Source organism: Equus asinus, chromosome 5, assembly GCF_041296235.1.
Source record: "Equus asinus isolate D_3611 breed Donkey chromosome 5, EquAss-T2T_v2, whole genome shotgun sequence".
NCBI lineage: Eukaryota > Metazoa > Chordata > Mammalia > Perissodactyla > Equidae > Equus > Equus asinus.
In genome coordinates, this window is record NC_091794.1 from 49,729,980 (window position 1) to 49,740,230 (window position 10,251).

General features: G+C 41.0%; 1 pseudogene; it reads right to left on the reverse strand.

The window, feature by feature from the left end:
• Window positions 1-1,772: 1,772 nt before the first annotated feature.
• LOC106834686 (DNA-directed RNA polymerases I, II, and III subunit RPABC5 pseudogene) lies at window positions 1,773-2,012 on the reverse strand (annotated as a pseudogene).
• Window positions 2,013-10,251: the final 8,239 nt, after the last annotated feature.

Below are 10,251 nucleotides of genomic sequence, written 5' to 3' on the forward strand. Positions count from 1 at the left end.
CATCTTCAGAGTCCTTGCATATGCTGTTTTAAGAAATAAAATTTGCAATCTATTCTTTGCAAAGAGACTAAGCTGGGAGTAGGGTGGAAGGTGAGGCAGAAGAAAGTATATAGGAATTTGAGAAGTGGAGAACTCTGAGAGTTCTTTTATTAAAGGCCAGTGGCAAAAAAAAGTCATTAAGAATAAGGGTTTCAATCTTGTAAACCTTGCAGATTATATGCAACTAGAGAGTTGGGATGGCGATGCGACCTGTCTTACTTTGTGCAGCATCCAACAGCTGTTACAGACGTGCAGTCTGGCCGATATGGTATAGACTCGCTATATAAATGCAGCCCAGTTTCTGCATACTCATTGCTCTTGTCCTCAGCTGTAGACTAATTTGCTTGTTAGTGATCTTTACTTTTTCTTTCCCACAATTGCAAGAGGTGAAGATGTGGAAAAGTTAATCATAAGATCTTCCTCTTCTAATCCCCTGCAATGTTGATCATCCAACACACTGTAATGTGAATCTTTGTCTGTAACATGAAATTTGCATATACTCAGTCTAAGGTTAACATAAGTCCACATTCTCAGCTTGAAGTTGAAGAGCAGAAATACAAGTCAAAATCATAAGCTGGTCAATGATTTGTTCTGGAAAAATGTTGTCTGTGGTTTCACACTATCTTCTTTTTCCAGATCATCAGTTTTGCATATTCTAAGTTCAAGGTTCAAGGGTATGAGCCCATTTATTGAATACCTTGTGCCACCTCAGTGAACACACAGATGCACATCACACACGTCAAGGTTTAGAAGGATATATATGAGTTTTAACAGTGATTGTCCCTGGAGGGTAGGTTTGGAGGTTTTCTCTTTCCTTATTTTTGCTTTTAAATATTTTCTGAGTTTTCTGTAACAAGAAGAGATTTTACATTTATTTTAAAACAACAGGAGGGGAGTTGTGGGTATGTTAGAAATATTCAGAGAATTCCATGGTCCAGTAGCCACATCATTCTTTTTCCCTCTAGACTGGCCCCCATCAGCCCATTTCCATGTGGTTAGTGTCATCTAAGATGCAAATCCGATGGTGGCACTGCCCTGCTTTGAGTCAGTTCCCTCCAAAGGTGCTTTCAGTGTCACTCTTCACACTTACCATCCTGTGTAAGTCAGTCATCTTTCAGTTCCAAGGGACAGAAACCTCACTCAAAATAGCTTATGAAAATATGAGGCATTTGTTCGCTCCTGTAACTGAAAAGTCCCACATTGGCTTCAGGCAGGACAAGATCTAGGAGTTCACAGACGCATTAATGCCCTGTCTTTCCTGGTTCTGTTTTTTTCATGTTGGTTTTCTTTTTAGACAGCCTGTGTCCATGTGGAGGCAACAGAGCCGTGGGCATCTCCAGGCCCACACGGTCCTTAGAAGTGAGGCGGTGAGGAAGTAATGAAGTGAGAGGGCTTGGACTAGCCTGGGTTGGGTCATGCGCTCTTTCTGGGGCTAGTCACCCCAGAATGGAACGAGGAAGACTACGGAAGGGGAAGAGGTGTTCCCCGAAGGAAGGGATTCTAGGCAAACCATACCTGCTGCCTATAACCCTCTCTAGACTCATCTCTCTTCCTCCCTCTTTTTTTTTTTTTTTTTTGTGGTTCTGCAAAGACCTTTACTGCATGGTTCCTTCCAGACAGGGAGGACACATGCCCACACGGCAGTGGCCTGGCATTGCTCCCAGCTCTGCTACCTCAATGGAAAGAACTCTGGGGAAGACACTGACTGCCCGTGGTCAGCACGGGTCCAGCAGTCACTTCTCCAGGGGCGCATAATTGAGCAGCCATTCAGTCAAGTGCACACGGGCCAGCAGCATGCAATGGCTGCAGATGCACTTTGGGCCCAGCGCGTCCAGGGCAGCCCCCTTGATGTACTGAGCCTGCAGCAGCCCCAGGCAGGCCTCCCACTTGTTGCAGATGATCGTGCCACAAGTGAAGCAGCGCACCAGGATGATGATGGCAGTGCTGGCCAGTTCTATGGGCTGTCCAATCATCGGCCACATTCCACAATTCTCCAGACTCATCTCTTTTCCAGCTGCACCTGAACTATTTTCAGATCCAGGAACACGCCAGACTCACTCTGTTGGCTCTTATTTTGCATGTCTCGCTGCATTGGCCCAAAATAACCTTCTTCTCTTCTTTACTGAGCCAACTCACCCTTCAAGATCTAGTTCATGTTACTTCTATGGGATGTCTCTCCCAATGCTCCCTATCTGGGCTGGTTATTCATTTATGTGATCCCATAGGCACGCCACAGATACATCACACTGCACTCTGTGCAACTGTTTGCAGAAGTACTTGTCTCTCACTAAACTAGCTCTGAGTTCAGTGCACAACACATGGCATATAATACTTGCCCCACAAATGTTTGTTGAATGACTAAAAGATAACCTCAGTGTGAACAATATCTTGCCCTGCTTCCTCCATTTAAGAAATTCCTAGAGGGTGGAGCAAAATGGCGGGGTGAGCTGGCCCGGGATTCTCTCCCCTCCAAAATACAACAAAAGATTGGAAGAACAGAATTTCAGAGGATAAACATAATGCCAGCTCGTTAGAGACCTACAATACCAAGAAGGCGGAGATCATAAACCTAGCTTTACACCTTCGGAGGCACTGGAACGGTAGAGAGAACAGTGCTCCCTCCCCTAGAGTCTGCGATCGCTGCGGCGTGGGTCGGGAAGGAGTGGGGGAGGGGCCGCGCGACCGGTCGATCATCCAGGACTCCTGCCGCTGATTCAGTGGAGACCCGCTGATGGGGGGAAAGCTTCCCTCCGTGGGGACCCTATAAATCAAGGGCCTTGGGAGACCAGAGAACAGAACTGATCTGAACCCAGACCGGTGTGTGTGAGTAACAGCCCCTCCGCCCCAGCAAAGCCAGTGGGCGCAGCCATCTTGCCCCAAGGCGGAGAGCTAACACGCCGCTCTCGACCACCATCTAGTGGCGACAGGCTGTAACTGCAACTGAATTCTACCACCATGAGAAAAAAACCGCTCCTCTACCATCCAGCAATTTATAAAAGTCCCAGACCAGAAGGAAAACAATAAAAACACAGAATTAAGTCCTGAGGACTTGGAATTAGGTAAACTAAGTGATAATGAATTCGGAGCAGCTATAATCAAAAAACTCAATGAGGTAGAGAGAAAGATAGAGAAACAAGCCGAGTTCTGGAGTTACTTCACAAAAGAGATTGAAATCATAAAGAAGAATCAAACAGAATTACTTGAGATGAAAAACACAATGGACCAGATAAAACAGAATACGGATTCCCTGAATGCCCGTGTAGACAACATAGAGGAGGAAATTAGCATAATCGAGGACAGACAGGCTGAATGGCGCCAGACAGAGGAAGAAAGAGAACTAAGAATTTAAAAAAATGAGGAATATCTCCGAGAGATAATGGATTCAATAAGGAGTAAGAACATAAGGATCATAGGAATTCCGGAGAATATGGAAAAGGAAAATGGAGCAGAAAGTGTGCTTAACGAAATTATTGAAGAGAACTTCCCAAATCTAGGGATCAACAGAGAAATGTGTGTAGGGGAGGGTTTTAGATCTCCTAGATTTGTCAATGTAAAAAGACCCACCTCAAGGCACATAATAGTAAAGTTGGCAAATAGGAATGATAAGGAAAGAATACTCAGGGAAGTAAGAAAAAAAAAAGAGAATAACCTATAAAGGAGCCCCTATCAGACTGTCAGCGGATTTCTCTACAGAAACCCTACAAGCTAGGAGAGAATGGAGTGATATATTCAAAGCTTTAAAGGATTAAAACCTTCAGCCAAGAATACTCTATCCAGCAAGAATTTCCTTCAGATATGAGGGAGAAATTAAATCTTTTCCAGACAAACAAAAGTTAAGGGAATTTGTAACTAAAAGCCCTCCATTACAAGAAATCCTCAAGAAGGCTCTCATACTTGAAAAAAGAAAAAAGGGAGAAAGGGGACACAATCCACAGACTAGGGAGACCGATGGATAGAACCAGAACAGGATAGCAAATATTCAACTATAGCATTAGGGTAAAAATAAGGAAACTACCAAAACAAGGATGATCTTAACACTCTAACTACAAATTAATAAGACGAGTTGGAATAAAAAATGAAAATAATTATTTAGGAGGGGAAGAGCAAAGGGTCTAAATCAGTATTGGTCAAGTAAGTAAGAGACCACCAGAGAATAGACTATATTATACACGAGATTCTAAATACAAACTTCAAGGTAGACACTAAAATAAAGTACAGAACAGAGTCACAAATCATAGATAAGGAAAAATCTAAGAAACCCAGCATAAGAAATTGCAGTATTAAATGGGTAGTCTAAAGCACACAGGAAAAGAAACACAGGAAAACAAGATAATGAGCAACAGATTGACAGCATTAAGTCCACATGCATCAATAATCACTCTCAATGTGAACGGATTGAACTCTCCAATAAAAAGACACAGAGTGGCAAAATGGATTAAAGAACAAGATCCAACAATTTGTTGCCTCCAGGAAACACACCTCAGCCCCAAGGACAAACACAGACTCAGCGTGAAGGGGTGGAGGACAATACTTCAAGCAAATAGCAAGGAAAAAAAGGCAGGTGTTGCAATTCTCATATCAGACCAAGTGGATTTCAAAATAAGACAGGTAAAGAGAGACACACAGGGACAATATATAATGATCAAAGGGACACTTCATCAAGAAGAAATAACGCTTATAAATATCTATGCACCCAACACAGGAGCACCAAGATTCATAAAGCAACTATTAACAGACCTAAAGGAAGATGTTAAAAACAACACAATAACAGTAGGGGACCTCAACACCCCACTCACATCAATGGACAGATCATCAAGACAGAAAATCAACAGGGAAATAGTGGAGCTGAATGAAAAACTAAAACAATTGGACTTAATAGACATATATAGATCACTCCACCCTGAAGGAGCTGAATACACATTCTTCTCAAGTGCACATGGAACATTCTCTAGGATAGACCATATGTTGGGAAACAAGGCAAGCCTCTACAAATTTAAAAAAATTGAAATAATAACAAGCATCTTCTCAGATCATAGTGCTATAAGGCTAGAAATTAATTACAAGAAAAAAGCTGAGAAAGGCACAAAGATGTGGAGACTAAACAACACACTACTGAACAAGCAATGGATCATTGAAGAAATTAAAGAAGAAATCAAAAAGTACCTGGAAACAAATGAAAATGATAGCATGCCATACCAACTCATATGGGATACAGCAAAAGCTGTATTAAGAGGAAAATTCATTGCAATACAGGCACATCTTAACAAACAAGAAAAATCCCAAATAAGCAACCTTAAAGCACACCTAACTGAACTAGAGAAAAAAGAACAAATGAAGCCCAAAGTCAGCAGAAGGAGAGAAATAATAAAAATCAGAGCAGAAATAAATACTATTGAAACAAAAAAGGCAGTAGAAAGGATCAATGAGACAAAGAGTTGGTTTTTTGAGAAGATAAATAAAATTGACAAACCACTAGCCAGACTTACAAAGAAAAAAAGGGAGAAAGCTCAAATAAACAAAATCAGAAATGAAAGAGGAGAAATAACAACAGACTCTGCAGAAATACAACAGATTATAAGAGAATACTACAAAAAACTATATGCCAACAGAATGGATAACCTAGAGGAAATGGATAAATTCTTGGACTCCTACAATCTTCCAAAGCTCACTCAAGAAGAGGCAGACAATTTGAACAGACCAATCACAAGGAAAGAGATTGAAACAGCAATCAAAAACATCCCAAAGAATAAAACCCCAGGACCAGATGGCTTTCCTGGGGAATTCTACCAAACTTTCAGAGAGGATTTAATACCTATCCTTTTCAAGCTATTCCAAAAAATTAGGGAAGATGGAACACTTCCTAACACATTCTATGAGGCCAACATCACGCTGATACCAAAACCTGACAAGGACACCAGGAAAAAAAAGAGAACTACAGGCCAATATCACTGATGAACGTAGATGCAAAAATTCTAAACAAAATTTTGGCAACCAGAATTCAGCAATTCATCAAAAGAATCATACATCAGGATCAGGTGGGATTCATACCAGGGACACAGGGATGGTTCAACATCCGCAAATCAATCAACGTGATACACCACATCAACAAACTGAGGAATAAAAACCACATGATCATCTCAATAGATGCAGAGAAGGCATTTGACACGATCCAACAGCCATTTATGATTAAAAACTCTGAACAAAATGGGCATAGAAGGAAACTACCTCAACATAATAAAGGCCATATACGACAAACCCATACCCAACATCATACTCAATGGGCAAAAACTGAACCCCATCCCCCTGAAAACAGGAACGAGACAAGGATGCCCTCTATCACCACTCTTATTTAACATAGTACTGGAGGTCCTGGCCAGAGCAATCAGGCAAGAAAAAGGAATAAAAGGAATCCAAATAGGGAGGGAAGAAGTGAAACTCTCGCTGTTTGCAGACGACATGATCTTATATATAGAAAACCCCAAAGAATCGATTGGAAAACTCTTAGAAGTAATCAACAACTACAGCAAAGTTGCAGGGTATAAAATCAATTTGCATAAATCAGTAGCATTTCTATACTCCAGTAATGAACCAACAGAAAAAGAACTCAAGAATACAATACCATTCACAATCGCAACAAAAAGAATAAAATACCTTGGGGTAAATTTAACTAAGGAAGTGAAGGACCTATATAATGAAAATTACAAGGCCTTTCTGAGAGAATTGGATGATAACATAAGGAGATGGAAAGACATTCCATGTACATGCATTGGAAGAATAAACATAGTTAAAATGTCCGTTCTACCTAAAGCAATCTACAGATTCAACGCCATCCCAATCAGAATCCCAATGACATTCTTTACAGAATTAGAACAAAGAATCCTAAAATTCATATGGGGCAACAAAAGACCCCGAATTTCTAAAGCAATCCTGAGAAAAAAGAACAAAACGGGAGGCATCACAATCCCTGACTTCAAAACATACTACAAAGCTACAGTAATCAAAACAGCATGGTACTGGTACAAAAACAGGTGCACAGATCAATGGAACAGAATTGAAAGCCCAGAAATAAAACCACACATCTATGGACAGCTTATCTTTGACAAAGGAGCTGAGGGCATACAATGGAGAAAAGAAAGTCTTTTCAACAAATGGTGCTGGGAAAACTGGAAAGCCACATGTAAAAGAATGAAAATTGACCATTCTTTTTCACCATTCACCAAAATAAACTCAAAATGGATTAAAGACCTAAAGGTGAGACCTGAAACCATAAGGCTTCTGGAAGAAAACGTAGGCAGTACACTCTTTGACATCAGTATTAAAAGGATCTTTTCGGACACCATGCCTTCTCAGAGAAGGGAAACAATAGAAAGAATAAACAAATGGGATTTCATCAGATTAAAGAGCTTCTTCAAGACAAATGAAAACAGGATTGAAACAAAAAAACAACCCACTAAATGGGAAAAAATATTTGCAAGTCATATATCTGACAAAGGCTTAAGATCCTTAATATATAAAGAACTCTCGCAACTCAACCACAAAACATCAAACAACCCACCCAATCAAAAAATGGGCTGGAGACATGAACAGACATTTCTCCAAAGAAGATATACTGATGGCCAATAGGCACATCAAAAGATGCTCATCATCGCTGATCATCAGGGAAATGCAAATCAAAACTACACTAAGATATCACCTTACACCCGTTAGAATGACAAAAATATCTAAAACTAATAGCAACAAATGTTGGAGAGGTTGTGGAGAAAAAGGAACCCTCATACACTGCTGGTGGGAATGCAAACTGGTGCAGCTACTATGGAAAACAGTATGGAGATTCCTCAAAAAACTAAAAATAGAACTACCATACGATCCAGCCATCCCACTACTGGGTGTTTATCCAAAGAGCCTGAAGTCAGCAATCCCAAAACTCCTGTGCACCCCAATGTTTATTGCAGCACTGTTTACAATAGCCAAGACGTGGAAGCAACCTAAGTGCCCATCAACAGACGAATGGATACAGAAGATGTGGTACATATATACAATGGAATACTATTCAGCTGCAAAACAGAACAAAATCATTCCATTTGCAATAACATGGATGGACCTTGAGAGAATTATGTTAAGTGAAATAAGCCAGCTAGAGAAGGATAATCTGTGTATGACTCCACTCATATGAGGAATTTAAAACTATGGACCAAGAACAGTTTAGTGGCTACCAGGGGAAAGGTGGGGTGGGGGGTGGGCACAAAGGGTGAAGTGGTGCACCTACAACATGACTGACAAACATTAATGTACAATTGAAATTTCACAAGATTGTAACCTATCAATAACTCAATAAAAAAATATGAAATTAAAAAAAAAAGAAATTCCTTAAAAAATCCTGAGTTTTTGTTTAGGAGTAAGATATGATCTATTTTATTATTTTTATTTTGGTTTTTCTCCCTAAATCTCCCCAATACATAGTTGTATATTTTAGTTGTGAGTCCTTCCAGTTGTGGCATGTGGGATGCCGCCCCAACGTGGCCTGATGAGCGGTGCCATGTCCGTGCCCAGGATCCGAACCTGTGAAACCCTGGGCCACCGAAGTGGAGTGTGCAAACTTAACCACTCAGTCACAGGGCTGGCCCTGGTATGATCTATTTTAAATCAAACCTTACACAACACATATAACTTATTAAATATGTTAGTGGAGTCAACGTGAGATGTGAACAATATGGAATACTAAATTATGCTAAATTGAATATCATTGGCCTTTGAATATGATGTTATAGTCCTATCTGAAATATTAGTGGATCTGATTAGCTAGGTCAGAGGTTCTTAACCTAGAGTTAAGATCTGTAAGGGATTTAAGGATAGAATTCAGAGGATATATGAACTTAGGTAGAAAAAAATTACTTTATTTTCCACAGACTGTAGCTGAAATTGAGTATTCCTTTGATTATAAATGCAGACAGCAATCCAGAATTGTGTTAGGCAGTAACTGTGACTTTGCCAATAGGAGAAATCAGGTATTTTCATATCACATTACAGCTGTTGCAGAAATGTCAATATATGGTTTATGCTACTTCAGTGTCACAGCAGTCACTCAACTCCCCGCTGGGTCTGGTCACTAAATGAACACATACATTACTCTGGCGCACATTTACAAATTTTGATAACTCACACTTCAATATAATTGGTTTCCTTTGTAATCCCATGCTTCATGTTTTCTGCACTTAAAAACATTATCATGACAAAGGCGCCGGGGCACAAAAAGGTTGACGTGATCCAGGTGTTCGCTTAAAATGAACCAAGACCAAAGCATGATGCTCTGACTCCAGACAAACAGCCTGCCCTACCTCCTTTCTAACGCCATGCTGAGAACAGAGATCACAGGCCTTTGGGGCAATCCTCAGAGGACAAACCTAGGAAAAGATGTCCTCTCACAGACTGAAAATTCTATCTGGATAGAAAAGCCATGTGACTTCTTTAAGTTTCAAAGGGTCTCTGGACTAGGTTGGAAAAGTGGAGTAAATGCATTTGGACCTACTAAAAACCTCACAAACAAATGCTGCCGACATTGGTTTAAGAGGTTGCCAAAGAAGACAAATTCATTTCTTTGTATAGCTATCTGCATAGATATCCACTAGAGCAGGACTTTGGTTATCAAAACTTGTAGAACATGCTTGACAAGGTCGTAAGATCCTTTCTAATAATGTTTGGCGACAAGGATGTGTCAAAGAGGTAAACTCCTCATTGGAATTCTTGTTCTCTAGGAATCTCTCTTTGGTTTATTGGTCTTGGTTCCAATAGAAAACAGATGGTTCTTAAAGTACGATCCTTTGAGGAGAGCTGTACGAAGGTGTGGGTGTAGGGGGCCAGAGAGGAAGTGCAGCAGCTCCAGCAGCTCCAGGCCAGGAGCGGCAGAGCTGACGTCACCTCTGGGCCAGAAGGGAAGCCAACAGGGAGTGGCAACTTGAAAGTGGGAAACGGAAGTTTGGAAGTGGTGACCTTTGACTGCTGAGGGAGCCCCACTGGGAGAGAACCAAGGGAAGATGCCATGACCGTCCTCACATCTCTTGCCCGGACACTCCTTGGCCAAACCCACCCAGAAGTCAGGAGGCAAAGGCCCCACTGCTGTGGTCCACTCATCAGTCTCATGGGCAGAGAGCAGAGCGGAGCTGAAGGGGTAGAGAGAGCCAGCACATCTGGCAAATCCCTACCTTAGCACTCATC